At 31.9% G+C, this 19,172-nt stretch overlaps 1 protein-coding gene across 4 annotated transcripts in view; it reads left to right on the plus strand.

Annotated features, from left to right (window-relative positions):
* The window catches only part of LOC128240472 (parathyroid hormone/parathyroid hormone-related peptide receptor-like), a 193,988-nt gene that overhangs the window by 151,177 nt on the left and 23,639 nt on the right, over positions 1 to 19,172 (plus strand). Inside the window, exon 1 of one of the 4 annotated variants that reach the window (XM_052957127.1) lies at positions 5,320 to 5,402. The exons of the other annotated variants lie outside the window; for them this stretch is intronic. The gene's annotated coding sequence lies outside the window, so the exon portion shown is untranslated. Of the gene's footprint in view, positions 1 to 5,319; positions 5,403 to 19,172 lie in introns of those variants that run through there. 4 annotated transcript variants of the gene reach the window in all.

The following is a 19,172-nucleotide window of genomic DNA, read 5'->3' on the forward strand; positions in this document are numbered from 1 at the left end:
TTAACACTGATGTTTTTAAGCGGAACATTTTATACTTGTATTTGCATGTCATTAACAGCTGAACAATAACTGAACGGGAGGAAACAAATAACAGCTGAGATATATTATTGATATTATTATTATCTGAATACTGCAAAATGATACCTTTTTATCATTGTCATGACATATTCAAGTCTTTGACTGCCACGTAAGTGTGCAGCTGTGCAAATGGTAATTGACTTTTGTGTTTTTGGTATCTCAGTGGTGGTTGAATGAAACGCAATGAAGATATTGCAATACAAGTCGTATACCTGAATTTACAAGAAAATACAAGTAAATACAATTGGTTCTAAAGTTGTTTAACGAAGATTATAATTAAAAATTAAATATAAATAGTTTTATTACATCACACTTTGAACTTATATATAACAGGCTTGGTCACTAATCTGAGTCGTTCTCTGTACAAATGATGACGTTAACACATACACGCATCTTGTTGAATTTACACCGATAATGTATATGCCAGGTTTAGCCCACATTTAACAGAGATAACAGGTCAATATGGCTGTATCTGGTAAAAACACTCGGTATTACAGTCAGAAGCACTTCTTTTGTAAACATTTTTTTTTCATAGATATTCTGAAACATTTACAAAATCAGATGTCTCAGCCTGATTTTCAACCTGACTTCAATGCATGTACACATAACCTGGATACTAGCGATGAAGTACGTGTACATAATCCAAGAATACATTCCGAACGCAAATGGTTTTGCTTATGAATATACTGAGCCTTAACAACGTGAACATATTTGACTAAACCATCCTTCTATAAGGCCATGCGTTAAGACCTTTTTTGTTAAAAGATCTGTCTTTATATTTTTTTCATTTAAAGCCAGAACTTTTAAACCTAGAGTAACACGTATAGACTTGACGAAATCAGTTTCCCATTTATATTTAAATGAAAGGCCAACAGCTCGTTTGCATAATGACATAAACGGAAATATAATCACTTTACATTTCCTCGTAAATTTCAGTTCCAATTAGGAATAATTAATGCTTAACGGATCAGTTTAAGGTATTTTGTTTCAGTTCTATGATGCTGTTGTTGATAATTAAAAGCATTTAGTAAACCATTAATTGATATCCTGAAAATGATAGAGATAAATGATTGAAATTTCAAGCAGTTGTATAAAACCTGTAGCACTTCCATATCACTATATGTTTCTGTATGTGCAGTGCTTGCTGTGAGGCCTTATCAATCATCTCATTACAACATGCGAACACGCTGATCGTTACATATACGACGACATCTCACAGTGTTTGTTGCGTCATAAATCTGACATATTCACTCTTGAGTCTAGTGATTTTAATAACAACATGTTTTGTTTAAAAAAAGTCTTCCGTTGTGCCGTTTTAGTGAATAATACCATGGTTACCATGGTAAAGATTTGAAGGTAATTAATGTATCTTATATACCTTTATATAGTTATTTGATGTGTGTATCAATTAAAGATTTGAACACATACTTCAACTGACGATGCAAGTTATCTTTTTGCTAATAGATTAATCGACATGCCATATGTCTACTTCAGTATTGTTTAAGCGCGACGTTTAATATTGCTACCCTGTTTCCTAAGTCATTGAGCATTTTTTATTATCACTAAACAGATCGCATTTATATAACAGGTGACAGAGATTCCACTTTAATTTCCTCGAAATAAAATTATTGGCTTGTTGACTTTCACACTGGCGATAATAATCGTGGGTCTAAATATAGATTCATTTTCGGGAATGCTTCGCAGTTATATCGCGGATATTGACGGGATGATATGATATTTCTTTAGAATCGCGAAACTGTTATCTTCATAAACAGGCCTGAAAATGTTAACGTCGATTTTAACTGCACCTCCGTTTCAGTTGTAAATTCAGTTAATCTTCATTATCATGCTGTAATGATTATGAAATACATAATTCGATTATGATGATTCAGTGCTATAAATTGAAGCCTTCGCACTTCAATATAAAAGAAAAAAGTACTTTGCAACTGCGGTCGTGTCAATATTATGAAACATTTTCCATCAAATAAAGCTTGAATATTTACGCATTGCAGCTTAATGCTGTATGAAAATTTTGGTCAATGCACAGTTAGTGGGGTCCGTTTTTTGACATTTTAATAAGTTTTCAACAAATGTGTTTAAAAGCAGTATAGACGTTGTCATGGTATCATGGTATTCTAGATATAAAACGATATGAAATAACAAAGTTGCAATAATGTACATGTTGTCGTAGACTGTTAAGGCTGGCCCGAAAAAGTGGACAGTCATGTGAAAGTTATTGTATTTTACCTCATGCTATACACTACCAATCGCGTTGTGTGTTTAAAATATTGATATAAATCCAACTCATCACATACGCTATAAGTGATACATATTGCTGTTAGAGATATCATACTTAAAACATACATACATAAAAGTACATACGGTTCAAAAACTAGAATACCTTTTTAAGAGATACATATTGCTGTTAGAGATAAAATACTTAAAAGTGCATACAGTTCAAAGACTAGAATACCTTTTTATATAAATTATTCAACCTAATACTAGCCCCTTTAAGAAGTACAATCGAAAAATGTATAATTTATCAAAAATATCCTGGAAATGTTACATGGAGAAGAAATTAAAACAAGACTCTAAAATTCACATTTGGGTCAATACAGGTATAGATGTACAGGGTTAACGATACTTAACTGAAAAATCATTTCGTAACATACAACTGAAAAAAGTTCATAATATGCTATATTTTGATTGTAATCAAAATGTTAAAACTGGATAAAGTATTGATTAGTGATACAGGTTTGTGGAATGATTAAATTGACTCTAGGGGAACTCGCTTAAACATAGGTAAAACAGCAGCACATCGCCGAAGCAATCTGAGTAGGTTTTATAGTTGATTTCAATCTCATCAATATACATCACGTATTCAAAATAATGCACATGGTGAACGAGTATATAGCCATTCAAATGTGAGTTATGGGGGAAATGCAAATAAAAGCATACTAACAATACTTCAACAAAGACAATTTATACAGAATATAATGTCAGGTAAAATTTATATAAAGCTAATATAATGGCTGACATTTATTACTTTATGCCAACCTAATATGTTCAAAGATATTTAGAATTTAATATTACGGGAAAATAACTTAATTATTTGTGATTTATGTTATCTTTGCGGAAAGTAACGACTGATCTTGAAACAAAGTAAGGTAAGATTTCTGAACCGATAATTTACGATTTCGAAAATAATAATAAATTTGAACATTCTCGCATAATGATACAACGGTCTCTAGTACAGATAAGATCAATCGTTATTAGACAGATTTTGAAACCAGTTTTTTATCCAAATAACAATCCAAATCATAGCATATTTTTCCGCTTGTTCGGCTTTGCTGGTATGTGAAACGTATACATAAAAAGGGCATGTTTAAAACCCGTTGCCGTGTAATTTATGATTCACTCTTTTTTTTCTTTTAAGAAGATCGTTATTCAATTGGTGAAAGCCCATGTTATTTTATTCTAGCTCCATTTTTTTCATCTAGTCTATGTTGGTCATGCAAGACGCCTGCGCGTCTCTCTTGTGAAGTGTTTTACGATTCAACTTAACGATGCAGAGATAAAATGAATAACACTTATTTTTATTTAATATTTCATTGTATTCGATTTCTGTGAAAACGATATTATAGTGTCATTAAATATGCGTTGGTCTCCCATAGATTAAAAAACCGACAGCAATAATTTATTCTGAAAATAAAAGGCTTAAGCCAGTACTGTGTAAGATGAACATTTCATGTCAGTAACGACAAACGAAGGTATTGGGCGTACTGGTTTTCTTAAAACAGCAACATTGGTTTTACGCCATAATAAAAGGGTTGGTTTAACAGCATTTATTTTCAGAATATATCTTCAGACAACAGATTAAAAAATATTTTCCTGAATCACAGACATAGTATTACCTTGTCGAAGCAAACTGTTTTCACAGATAACAAGGAGAATGCCATTTGATTGAACTAAAATAGCAAACATGGTTGGAGGTCAATTGTGAAGGATTTATTTTCAGGATATCTTCATAAATCTGATAAGATTCTATTGTCCCGTTTCACGGACATAAATTTTTTATATCGAAGCATTTCATTTTTTACTGCTGTTATCCATTGTAATGCAATTGAATTCAAACAAAGTTACAAATATGATTCAAAGTCCAATGTGAAGGCTGCGCAATCATTTCGGCGTTACAATATTTGCTGTGAAAAAATTGTTGACTCCGGATATAACATTGCAGATACTATAGAGAGATCAACAGAAGGAGAAAAAATAACATTATCTAGCTCATTCCGAATTTGCAAAGCAAAAGTCAGATTCGCCAAGATAAACATAAACGTATATTCGTAGTTTCCTGGTAAACAATAAAAAGTATTATACCTGTATTTTTGTTGTAGTTTGTAACATCATAAGCAACTGTTTGAAGTATTATGTTCAATATCCGATGTATAATATGCCGTAGTTTGGAAGTCTGGTGACCGTGTAGTTTGTAATACTACGAGCAAGCGTCACTAAAGACTACAAAATTTGCCAGTTCACGTCCGCTTTCTGTTTATTTATATATATCTTTACATATACTAAATCAGAATACAATACTCCTTTAGATAATACAAACATTGAACATTTTCATATCTCATGGTTGCTCGAGAAAATAACAACTTGAATTGTAAATCGGATACCTTTTCATTGCGTTTAAATATTGGCCCCTTTTCAGTCCCGTGTAAAATAAATGAGACAATCAGTAAAACATATAACGATCGGTCGTCACTTACCGACCAATCGAAACGAATTAGCTCATAGTATTTATTAATGTAATACCAAACGATGTCTTGTTAATTGATAAGACAATAGTTAGCTAAACATATGACATACTCATATAATGCAAATATTCATCTCTACATAGATCTTTCCACATGCATTGTAAAAAAAAAAGTGTATGTTACAACTTTCGACCTCTGCACTTGTTTTTGTATTTTTCCAGATAAATATTAGAAACAACATAAGTAGCATATAAAAACATTTGTATGTGTACATTTGAAATAATGTAAATGGTTTGAATAAAAACAGTTTGTTTATAAAAGTGTATTCGTTTTTCCAACTAGTGAAAATGTATTGCAAGTACATTTTTATGACTGAACAATCGATCATTCAGTGATTTCTGTACTACGAGTATATTGGTCACGTGATTGCGTCTCTGCTCTTCATATCAAGACGTCTCGCACAACACAGAGGAGTGATAGTGTTGTTGTGCCTTCTGGCAGGCAGATCGTATAGACATTGGATAACTTTCTTCTTTACTGGAATATTTTTCATCGATTTAAGAGGTGAGTGATAAGGCTTCGCCTATATACTTGATACAATTAATTGTGTATGCAATTTAATATAGGCAATTATTCAATATTACATCGTGTTTTAATGTCAGTTAATTATTCGCGAAAACATATAGTTGTTAATACGAGGGATGATAAAGAAACGTATAATTTTCAAAACATTCCACGTTTAGTTGGATACGGAATCGTTATAACTTTTGGGATAATATAGAGAAAATAAACTTAGAGATAAACGTTTAAATAACCATAGAAACGCATACACGGTACAATCCAATTTTATGGTATGACTCTTTAAGAAATAATTTAAAACCAATTCACCCACAACACGAATATATAGTTATCCAGATTTCCAGATAAAATGTAAGATCAGTTTGATGATTGAAAAATAAAATGTTAATGAGATTCCAAACGGACTAATGACCTGACGTTACCCCAGACGTCATTGATTGAGTGTGAAGTAGACATAGATCGCTTAATTAAAACATTTTACAGTTGTTAACGTGACAATATACCAATATAAATTAAGATACTTTTAATTATTGCGTTATAAGAAAATCAAAATCAATATAAAATGTATTTTACAGTTGTAATTGTCATTTTGACTGCAGTCCGAAGTCGAAAAACCTAAAACTTTGGTTAATGAACTAAGATCTTACGTAGGATTTTTAAAAAAAACTTGACTTAAGTAAAAAAAAAAAATATACAACAATACTTGGATTTTAATGCGCATTGAAGTAAAAGGAAACTCCGCTGAATGTGTATAATGACGTGAATAATTTGAAACCGCCATCTTATGCACTGTGTTCTATGATTGTAAAGTCTAAATTTATCTTCACTTGAACAATGTTGGTTCTAGGTAAACTCGCTAGACTGCAAAGATCGGAATAGCCAATAACATCAGATTTTTACAATAGTCATTAGGGAAGATTCGTAACAATAAGTTTGTATACATTAAAGCACACGTAAATGGAGTCGTTTACCCTGTACTGGGTCAGGTACATTACATATTAAATAAATCCCTGCAAAACTAAAACAAAAGCGTGTTTCGATGACAAAACGGCATCAAAAGATGAAATTGGAGATAAATTGTTATTGATTACTGCAAAATACGACAGAAAAAAATCATTTTATGCTTTGATTCACAGTAACCTGTGTGTGTAAATAGTTGCTGTTGGACATTGGTTCATAGCATTAAGTAAATCAACTTAATTTTAATCAATTTGAGACGAACGTCGCTAAATACAACATGTCAGTTGATCCTTTTAAAACAAAACAAATTAGTACGCTGAACTGTATCAGAAAAACATGTGATGCTCAAAGACTTCGTATGTTTGGTTACCCAGCTATATCAACTCACATTCCAAACGATATCTTATCCCACAGTCAATATCACCGATATATCTTCATAACGAAATCCTTCTTAAACCAAATTCTATATTGAGATTCACTTTACGATTGTGTTCTGCAAAAGCAATTTTCCTGGGTAAAAATCGTTTTTTTATAAGAATGTTCACCTTTTGTCGTTATCAATGGTTGTAATCGCAATAAATGCGACCTGTTTAGTAATAGGTTTACATAATCACTCATTTAGTTTACTTCCAGGCTAGAATTAAGCAAACAATGAAAGAGTGAGCATATGCCATCGGCTAAGTGATCTGAACAGGTAGATAAATACTAATTTGTAGTTGTATATGTGTTAATCTAATAGGGCCGACCATGTTTTTGTATGATTAAATCGCTTATATTTTACAGGAAAGAAATAGGGTTGTTTTATGGGTTTTTTTAATAGAAATGCTGGCAAAAACGCACCTGTGTGAATTCGTAAATTTGATGACACAACAAACGTTTTCAGTTAAAATATAAATTATGTTTTTTTGAGTTGTTATACAATATTGGTCTTAATGAAGTTAATCGGATTACTAGTTATTAATAACTGACTAATAGAGTGAATGAATTATTCATGTATGGCCATAAGATTAACTTTGGTTGCATGTTGAATACCATCACTTGCCTTAATCTTGAGACACGTATGAAGTCCCTTTTCAAAAATTTCAGCTAAGCTCATATTTTTTTTCTTTTATAATTTGCGTTATATTTACTGATTTAAGAGTTTAAGACTTCAGATTAAAATTAACTTTTTGTTAACCTCGATGAACCATTTTAAAACGTTAAGTTTAAGTTATGTTTTTGGCGGTTGATATAAACTACTAATTAAGCTCAAGACATTTTGGAAAAAATGGAAAAATGGACCAGGAGTGTTAATCGTTCATCTTCCTCACGTTGTAAGGGATTGATTGATTGATTGTTGATTGATTAATTGGTATATTAATACATTAAAGGCTACCGGGACACGCCCAGGAGTCGAAATGATGGGATGATATGATATGGTCCTCATCATGTATATCAAAGTATGAACGCTCTAACACTGTGTCATTATTTAAGAAGTTTTTTATGATTTGGACAACTCATTCATAAATATCAGCACAATTGCGTTGTTGCGTAAAATTAGCAGCTTGAGTGGAAGAGCAATGCTATCGATGAAACCGGTATGCATTTCCCTTTGCTCGGCAACATGATATGATGCATTATGGCAGTGGACCCAATTTCAAAAACTTCCTTAAAACAAGATAAAGCTTTGTTCACTATTTTATTTTAAATTGGCATATACATTTTCTTTTTTTCTGAGGAAAAAGACGTTTAATCAGAATAAGATCACACCTCATCATTTTTTATGTATCACAATCAAATTTAGGTATTTATTTTTGTTAATTAAAATCAAATAAAGGTGTTTATTAAAATTATGTCCATGTTATCCTTAATAAAGTACTCCTTATACAATTGAAGTTTCTGTTTTCTTATGTTGATTCTAACCTAATCAGTGTGAAAAATTTGTTGCCTCTAAAATGTTACCAGAGCTATTGTATGTGAATGACTAAAGAGCATTTCATATGCAAAAAAAAGATTGAACTTGCTCCTTTATGAACACATCATTTTGCGAATAAGGCTTCTTTTGGTCATTGATCTCTGGAAAATGCCAGAAAAGAAGTGTGTTGCTTTAATTGTATATTCATGACGGGCAAGAAAAGACGCAAATGGCTGTTGACAGTCTGCAGAACATGTTAAAGATATACGCATATCATTAGCTCATGAAACCATATAACACGACTAGAGCCATTCATTGAGCTTGACATTAATATCGTCAAAAAATAATTGTTTAAATCATTTCCAGTAGAGATTGATTTCCAACATAGCCTGATCAAGTTGGCGTTTTTAATTTCAACTATCATATTTATAGATATATAAAAGGACGATTCTGTTTGTTGACAAAGATTCAATTAAATGTTTTTTTTATTTAATTTGCAGAACTATATTTTAAAATAAAAAAAAATACAATCTTTGCATTCCGAGATGTATTTTATATCGTTCTTTCATATATATGCGAGATTTCTTCAGATGCCCTTTATAAATATGAGTCTATAATCAGACTCCATTATGAAATAGACCTAGATAAGAAACAGGTATTGAAGAAGATTATATTGGAATCTTTGTTCACCTCAAACGTTGATGATATCAACGGTTTTTATCACAATGAATGTGATCTGTTAAGTGATAGGTGCTAATAATCACTCACATTGTTTACATTCGGTTTAGAATTCAGGATGAAAAATAATAAACGTCTTCTTAGGCTAATACAACATTATAGTAAACATACGCCATTGGCATCGTTATGGGAGCATGAAGTTAATCAATTTGCATCATGTCGTAGGAGTTTATACGAGTTCCGATGAACTATAAATGCGTTCTTCGCGTATGAAATCATGTGCTATATATACCGTTCATTTTCACTTTATTAACATGCCATCTGTTCGAAGAATACATCCGTATTTCAAACAATAAATGTACGTGTTGTTTTAAAGAAGAAATGTTGTTAGTGAAAATGCCAGACGCGACGACGGAAGGTTTCAAATGTGGCAGATTTATGTCTCAACAATCATTGTGAGAAACCGTTCGAATGTATCTGATACAATCAGCCTCCTCTCATGTTGATTGATGAAGCTTCACCAGCCTGCAATCCGCACATGGAAGAATTTCAACGTGCTAACGTTGAGATTTCTAATCAATTATCTTCTTCCTGCTTAAAGTATCACTTATTGTTTAAATAAATTAATGGTACTATCTTTTAAATTTCTTTCGTCTGTTCATTTTATTTCACTTTCGTCTGCTTGTGACATTTGCGTTTTGTTGAATTTCTACTAAGGTATTACTTTTATTAAATAACGCCATAGAGTACATACCATATTTAAATGGTATTGTCTACACTCTTTGCAGGGGACATTTTATAAAGACTCATAAGTCATTAAACATTTCCTTTCCTATTTACAGTTATGCCTCTAGAATTTGATATAAAATAGCCATATTCCCGATCTCTCGAAACGTCTTAAGTCCATTTTAACATGATTTAGGTTTTCTCACTAGCTTTTACTATAATTTGGATACCATTCTCTTTTTTAAGAGTTTATTGACTTTATATAGGAGTCTTCTTTATGATTACCACCATTAATCAAATTTGAAATTTAATACCAATATTTTAACGAGTTTACCTTCTATTCGAGTAATTTTGGACTTTGCAATTCATACACATGTTAACAAATTATAAAGGTTCAACCGCCTATTTTCCTAGATGCAGAATCAGGATAAAAAGGAGGCCAATACATATATTGAATGATTAAAAACTAACCTGTTCTTCTATCATGGCTATGAAATGCAATCTATTTCTCACCACTCAAACAGAATACGTTTTCATTAATATAGATACTTGTGCATCTTTGTATTTATGCCAATAAATTACATTTTTTTATAAAGAAAATATAGCACTCGATAATTATACAAAGCATTGATATTTCCGTTTTCCTTTAGAGTATCCGGCGTATGATGATATGGAATTCTGCCCTTGTGACCCTATTCGAATTTGGTATTATACAAAAGGGTTTATTTTATAAACGGTTAATATCTAATTCATTACTATACACGTTATTTTAATTGCAAACACGCGTTTTTGAAATCGAAAGGTTAAAAAAGGTTATTTCAATCAGAAATAGATATAAAGATAGAACAAAACAATCATTTATCTGTTATATATGTTCGGTCATTTGTTTTATTTATTATTAATCAGTATGCTAAACCCTTTAAAATGGTACTAAAATTATATGAGGTCAACGGGAACTAAGACTTCGGCATTTTTTCAGATGAATACTTATGAGTGTTGTTATAACAACGTAATTTCTTTGAAATTGGATATGGCGCGGTACAGATACAATTTAATAATTCTGATATATATGTGAAGATGCAATAAAATATGTCAGACATATTATGTTGAGAAAAGAAATACGTTTCATTCTATTATAAAATGTAGTTTAAGTGAAATATTTACACAACTGATATTTTTATATAATAATTTACCAAACCATTTATAGTACAACTACTTACGTTCATGACATATTCGGAAAAGTCGTTATTCAGTGGTATTGCGTAACCCTTTGCGTCCTTTGTACGTGCATTTTGTCAGTCGTCAATGACATTTCAGATGTCATTTAAAAACATTAATTTTCATGCGTGTCAAATACTGGGGAGAAGATCGAATCAGTTTGCTTAATTAAGAGAGTGCGATCACATTGCATACATGACAATACGTGAACAAGCTCACATACCCTGGTGCTAGGGACTTTTCGGCTGTAACGCAATAACCAATGTTATAAATGAAATGTCTTAATTAAACCGCTGATTCTTGTTGCTTTTTTCGAAGTAATATAGGGCGTCTATCAATAACTTTCGGTATGACACTCGGAGCACGCAATATCCCACATATACCAACATGTTACAAAAGGGGTTAACGAATAACGAAAAAAAATATGTCTATACAGACAAGACGAGAAACCATACACAAAGAGAAGTTGTCATTTTAATAGTCAAATTTGCTCTTGAATGATGCATTGAAAAAAATGGAGGACAAATTTAAATCTGTTTAACGTTTGTATATTGATTTCCACTGTAGCATTAATCAAGCAAAAGCCATAGTCAGCCAAAGCTCTTTCTGTAACGTACGTATGTATTGTCGAAATAAATTAATCGAATGGTAAGCCGGTTTAGAGTTTCTAACAATCATTAGTTAATTAATTTAAAATGAATAGAAAACATTATCTGCTTAATGTACAAATGTACAAATGTTATAATCTTCGAATTAAATGCGGTTTAGCGATTTTGCCTCCTCACTTGGTCAAGTTACCAAGTAGAATATTTAGAAAAAAGTACGACGTTTATAATCATCTCATACGTTATTCACCTCTTAAGATGCTAGTTCAAAGGCGAAAAATCTCCCACAAAATTCGCCTGTTTGAATATAAATTAAAATATCCTTATTATTACATACGATATTTTTTTAATATTATGATTTTACCTAGGTATGTTCTCGGCTGCGAATCTATTTTTTCTGATTATTATCTGAATGATTTTTAGCGATGTGTCTCTATGGCTAATGCAATTATTTGAAGACTGTATGTGAGGTGAGAGGGGAACATTTGCTTCACGTTGAGGTTAGAGTGTCATTCATGTAAGGTTTAATGAGTACAAAGCATATACAACATGTTAACCTACAAAGAGCAACTCTGGTTCTTTCACCTGCTGATGTGAACATTAATGCCCCATGGGACCTCCATTTAACGTCCATCCCGGGAGAGAGTTCAGTGGTGAGGCGAGGTATAGAACCTATGACCCCACGTTTGACAGTAATGTGTTTTTACAAGACAACAGATCCGCCACATTGAAGTTGTTTTATAATCTAAAAAATATATTTTAAAACAATAAAATATAAATAAAACAGGGACAAGCTTTCTTCAGGATTTGATGCTATATTCAACGGTCGTATTGAGTTAATTGCCTGAATGCCACATCCATTTTTCCACGACAAGATTGAATGGATCATTAATTGCTATATTCCTCAAGGTTTTATTTGATATTTGTGATTGGAACAAAAATGGCATCATACGCCGACTGTTTTTCAAGAGGTCGCAATTCCATTTGAAATTTACGACCCAAAAACATAATTGACCCTGTTTATAACGTTACATACAACGTAATCAGACCTTCAAGAAGGAGAGATAGTTGATCATTTTGGTTGATGTATTGCGAAACTCATTCCGAGGTAGTCAGCCGGCATACAAACAAGGTAGCTACAGTTCAAATGTCATGGTAGGGATAAATCTCGGGGTAAATAAGTAAATGCACTATCTTTTCGACATTGTATTTGTTTTATGTTTTTACGAGTTCGGTATAACGATATCTAAAGTCGACTTTAAGGGGTAGGTTCGGATATTTCCCAGAAAATATTAAAAGTATGTCCATTTATTGATACAAAAAACAGAACACGGTTTATAGTCAAGTGTACAATTATCTAGGATGACAATCATGAGTCAACATGTGTAAGTCACCATTTATAATAGTTAAAACGATGAAATATGATTTCATTACCTAATATTACAAATTAAAGCAGGATTGTGTCTTATAAATTCTAGATTTATTAAAGCATACGCATTCTGGTACTACTACGTGTTTGAACAACAACAATTAGTTCTTGAGGTACAAAATAATAGTTGCATGTTGTTTGAAATGCTAAATGAACAATCGGCATCACAATAACCTTATTTAAACCACTTGCATGGGATCATTTTTAGAGGGAAACCTCTACCTGCTTATCAAATGCCATTTTTAAGCTATTCAACCGGCTATCAAATTTTGATAAGCCATTTGGCGGGGGAAGTGCTTGCTGATTATTCAGTCTGTTATGTAACCGATTAACTGAAAATTATTAAAAAAATGTTCTAGTTATCAAATGGTAAAGAATAAAAAAAAACTTGTTTGCAGTACAATATTCGGTATGGATGGCTAGAATTGTATTAAAACAAACAACTTGTGTTCAACGTTGTAGAAAAAAATCATAACACCTTCAGCAAACAAACTGTCTGAGGCGGCCTGATTATTTATTGTCGGTCGGGGATGGGGAAATACTAAATAATTTAATTAAGGCCTTAACCATTTATGGTTAAATGAGCTGGATTTCGCATGATTTTTTTGTGAAAACCGTGTCAAAATGGGATAAAATGCTGCTAAAGATAATGTCTTCAAGTACTTTGCATTGAAAAGATGTCGATAGATTGGCCATATGTTTCTTGGATATTCGGCTTCCTTTTGTGGAAACTGGTGATACGTTTTTCTTATTCAAGACCATAAGTATTCTTCCCTCATCGACGAAGAGTTCGAATACAGGTGCTTGTTAAATTGGTGAAATATTAATTGGAGGTTGCAGGAGAAATTTGTTGGTGTTGTTTTAGGTTTCTAATATGTTTATAATGGTTTGATATTAACACAGGGAGGTTGGATTGTAAAATGTCCCACTTGGTGGAAGATGTGATTTGTTTTCAATGTTCTTTTTGGTTAAACAGATGAGAACTGTTCATTGCATGTGGTCAGAACACATCTGAATAAAATGCATGCTAGATAACGTTTATTGAACATCGTTATGCAGAGGTTATGCCGGTTAATCCAATCCTGATTGTTCCGTTGAGCTGATCAACGTGTTTGTGCTTTCGTAACATAGTTGATAATGGCATCAAGGTTTCTTTTAACATGAATTTAATGCTCAGTTTTGCAGTGCATCTGTGTTTGAACACAGTTTAGTTACTTCTATTTGGGATTTTGATGTCTTATACTTACTTATTACTTTGGTTAATGTTTCACCAACCTTCATTCGAACCACTATTCCAATGTTTGGAATGTTATTGAATCGGTATGATACCGGTAATAACATTGAACGACTTACCTTCTCCGACTTCTATAAACATTTCCCTCTTGATAAATGACAGAATGTTTTGTTTTCATATCATTATTAAGAATCATTAAGGGTAATCACCGCAGTAAGTCTCTCTTCAATTAGTAACTGGTCAGTTTGAACAAATTGTTGTATTTGCACTTATACAATTATATTTCATAAACAAATCAAACGAATCTTAACGACGGCTTGTAAACCGTACAGGATCAGTCAGTGTTGCCGAAAAATAGTGTTGATATAACGTTTAAAAACAGTGTTCGCGAAAGTGTGTGTCCATCCAATCTTGTGTTATTACTTTTTTTTAAAAAAGACTTGAGCATTATTAGGTTGGGTACAGTGTCGGAGACGTTCTCATAATATACATTATTTCATCGAACGAACATGTAAAATATGTGAATTTTTAATTGGTAATAGGTGATTTAAAAGGTTTCTCGTCCGACAGATATGTGCATAGATTGGATCAAAAGGTGCTTTGGAATAGGTTTGAACATGATTATAATGCATTTATTCATAACACTTATAATTATCAAAAAAGAAATAAAAAGGCGTACTCAACATTCATAGCAATTAAATGTAGGATTGAACAACTGATCATTTGTTTATGTACATAGTTTATTTTGGCATGAACGCAAACAGGCTGGTACCTACATATCAAAAACTTCTTCGAAATAGAGGAATGGACGTTTTTGTCCACAAAACGTCTGTCATATGAAAAGGTAGTAAATACCTTGTTGTTTGTGGGATATGTTTTTTTGTAAGTTTGATTAGCTAATTGGTTGTATTGATGTCTTATTTTCCCCTCATACATTATATGTAAATACGTAATATAACTTGTTTATTATTTCGTCCTATTCTAAAAGTACGGTTACGATGGGGGCTTAAACGTTTTACTGTCGTCTTCTGGCTAGACATGACAGTTTTGAATCTGCTGTTTTAGTACTAGGTATGTATAGAAATTCTGGTTTAACGCGTTTAGTTCCCCGTATAAACGGCCCAATTGATGTTCTTTTGGTAACCATTTTTTTGTGTATTCATCTTGTTTACAATGTCTTATATTATGTTTCAACTCTGCAGTCTGATAAAGACTAAGGAAAATACCATTTTTGTAGAAGAATTAATTGAACCTATTTGTTATCCGCTGGTATAATCATCAGCTTAAATAACAATAAATGGGATCTGTTAAGTGATATATTTAAGTACTGAAGTATTATCGCATTGTGTTTTTCATTCTCCTCTGCTTTTAAAAGGGAAAAAATAACGTCTTACGAAAACAATTGATGCTGGAATTCAAATATACGTCATATTAAGAGCTGTTGTTTTTGTATTTGATTTAAACTTGCTGACAATTAATAAATGCCCTAAATTATAGTTACCATACTAACACCATGATCATTATACGGGTACAAAATAGACCCGTCGACAAAAAACAAAAGATACATTTAAACTTGTTTTTAAAACTTCTATAACGATCGAAAATTGCCATACATAGAGCTTGTTACTATAATATGATAACATTGCATTACGGAGTGGTGACTGCCTATAAAACCGTTCATTCTAAAATTGAAATAATTAAATGTTAACTCCTTTAATTGAAAATTATTGGTATGTTTTGGTTTTGAACCAAACCAAAAAAAAAACTCGTAGAAATAACTCGCCTTATTATAATTGGTTGTTATTTTATGGTCAAGTTTCATTTCTTGCAGATGTCCAAGGCAGAGCGATATGGTTCTTTCTTTATATGTAGACACAATTGCTGTGTCCAGTATCGCAATTCAATATCACAAAATTAACTGGACCTTGTTTCTATGGTATAGATGCATTTCCTGTATGTATTATATCTAATAAACTCTTGGATTTTATTGCTGTAAGCTCTCTATTTCACAGCCTCATAACTTCTTGAGTTGAATGAAGTTGCTCTTGTTCAGTAGCGATGAAAACATATAACTTAAAAGTAAACGTGCTGAATAAGAGCACGTTGTGTAAATGCGAGTCTTTAAGAATACGTGAATTCAAGATAAACAGACATCTTCCATCGAAAAATCATATTTAGGTTATTTATACTGCAAATGTAATATTCATTTTTTTTCAATTATCTGATGCGAAACTATTTCAGAAGCATTTAAACGTTAAAGAATGCAAATAATTGGTAGAGAAAATTTAAAAGCGGTTTTGGGAATTTATATGGATATAAAGATTGAAATGACATGTTTCTGCATAAGAACCATGCCTTATTCAATTTAAATCGTATGAACAATTTTCTATTTGCCAGACCATTTGTTATTCAATAGGTTTCCGTTCCCTATCATTCTCGAACACAAGAACCATTAGGTTATGCGTACATATTTAATTAAAATTCTTCTTGTTTTCCCATGCTTCATGCCTGTCATTTTTTGCTACATTAAATAAATGTTATAACCTTTGTTATTTTATCCCCTATAGTCTAGTGTTATGGCATGCTTTACAAGGCATCACATTTTATCTTTTAGCATTTCATCAGAAAATCATTTATTCAAGTATTTGTTTCAATTAACATGATATTCGATACACTAAACTATTTATAAATCACTGTATCGGAAAACGTTAACAAGAGGAAACTATAAAGAGCCTTAAGGAAACTACAATATGTTTGAATATCCTTTTGTATAATCTTTCCTGAATGTAGCTAGATTAGTTATAAAACAATCATGTATTCTTTCGAAAGCGTCCGTATTTTGATTCAGGGGAGAGTTACAACACCAGATATATCGCACACAATGTTTATGAAATTATCATAGAAATAAGCATTTTGTTCAAAGATCACCTGAACACGGTCGATATCTGATCTCATCAATGCTAAATAAGTCCCTTTACTGATAGCTTCTCAAAAAAGTGACCATCAAATAGAGTCTAAGTAAATCGGAATCTGACATAAATATTAAATGCAAGAACACGTACATGTCTGGTAGAAATGTAAAGTCTGTTTTATTATGAAGGAGTTTAATAAATGTAGTTACCATAACGCAATTGCATTTATTTGCTTGAAGTAATTCAGTGATTGATTATATAACGAATGCTTTAAGCGCAGGTGTCTGAGTGTTAAGAAAATGATACAGTTTCTGGAATTATTTTTTTTTATCTTTTCGTAGACACCATGATGCTCCTCTGATTTTTATCTGGAGCATGATTTAATGTTATCGATGTTTTTTTTTTTTTTTTTTATTTTGAGATGAACTTTTGAGAACATAATTTAAAAAAAAAATCGTGAACAGGTAAGAAACATGTCACCCGTGAAAATGTTCCAACAAAATAATTACTATCTTACAAAGGCAGGCATGCATTAGATATATGCTTTACGAATTTAGATAAGACTGAATGAATCTCATTTAACTTCCAATACTCTACACTATGTTTTTACCATATTGTGCATGATATAAGTTAATTCGTGTCTATCATGAAGTCTTGTAAAAACGTTATATTAAACCACTTCATACCTCTTATCATGTTTATCATCTAAGCTTTGAAATGATTTATTAATTCTGGTTCGTCGAAAATTTGCCATGTTTGCAGATAGTAATATGACCTTCGTCTTATTACAGATTGAAACTGAATATGGTTTGTCGGTTAATGGAGGAGCTAGGGCTTAGCACATTTCTATTAAGGAGAATAACTACCAGCACCATACAAAATCGGGTCTTGTTATTGAAAACTAAGTTTCAGGTAACAGCCTCGACCGGTTATTGATCAGTCTGTTATAACTATATTCAAAAGTGTGAACTATCAGTTATTCAAGAGCGGGTTATATGATAGGAGCCATCCGCGTGATTTAAAAAAAATCTGTCTCATATCGGTTGTTTTCCCTCGCAAAAAAAACGACCATTTTGAAAGAAAATATTTTTCACCGAACAAAAAATGATTCCCCTGCTTCCGTAATTTCCATACATACAGGCTTAAACATGCAAAGTTAACTTCGCTTGCTTATTAAACGTTTTTTTCCACTCAATACATTGCGAGCAAACCTCTATATAATATATGTCCTTGTGTGGGGACAAAACATGATCCGCTTAACAGCATATTGTCTGATATTTATTTTGTCGTGATTAGTTTGCAGGCAGAACCGTTGGTGTTCTTTTAACCGTACAAATCTTCATTTACTTTCGATTTTTCAAAATGCATTTTCTTGGATAAACATTATTTAAATAAAAGCCATAATTATGTATGCATTTAACTAGTAAAAACATGCACATGGACAGGTATTATTTGTAGGTCATTAAACTTTCATCGTGCTGTGATGAGATTTATACGGGTTTTAATCAGTTGTAAATAAATTGCAATACTATGTTTTGCGTGATATATTCACGTAGATATCTTATTTGCATTAAAAGTTATCTGTCGACAAGCGAGTTATTTATTTCTTGTATTAGGAATACAATCGATGTGTTGTTTTTGTTATCCAGAATCACAATTTAATATCATAATATAAACTGGGTTTGGTCTTTATGGCTTTGTGGTTTTCGTTTATGGCTTCTATCTAATTAACTCTACGATTTGAAGTAAGGTCTCCATTTTACAGCCTCATAATCATGAAAAATGATTGTGTTCAGCTGCAAGGGCGTATTTGTGTTATTTTTTCGTAAGCTATTGTAGTTATGATTTAATGTTAAGTTGTTTAAGCTAATATAAATCGTGATGAAGAAGAGCACGTTGTGAAAATGCCAGTCAATAAGTTAAGGTATATTCAGGATATACAGACATGTTCCCTTGAATTATCCTGTTTAGCTTTTTTTTTGTGGCGACAGTATTGATGGAATTTTGCTTCGATTATCAGATGCATAAATATTACCAGAAGCATTAAAACGTTTGGGAATGCAAGTGATTGCTGGAAAACTTTTGAAGGGGACTTGGTA

Source organism: Mya arenaria, chromosome 1, assembly GCF_026914265.1.
Source record: "Mya arenaria isolate MELC-2E11 chromosome 1, ASM2691426v1".
In the NCBI taxonomy this organism is placed as follows: domain Eukaryota; kingdom Metazoa; phylum Mollusca; class Bivalvia; order Myida; family Myidae; genus Mya; species Mya arenaria.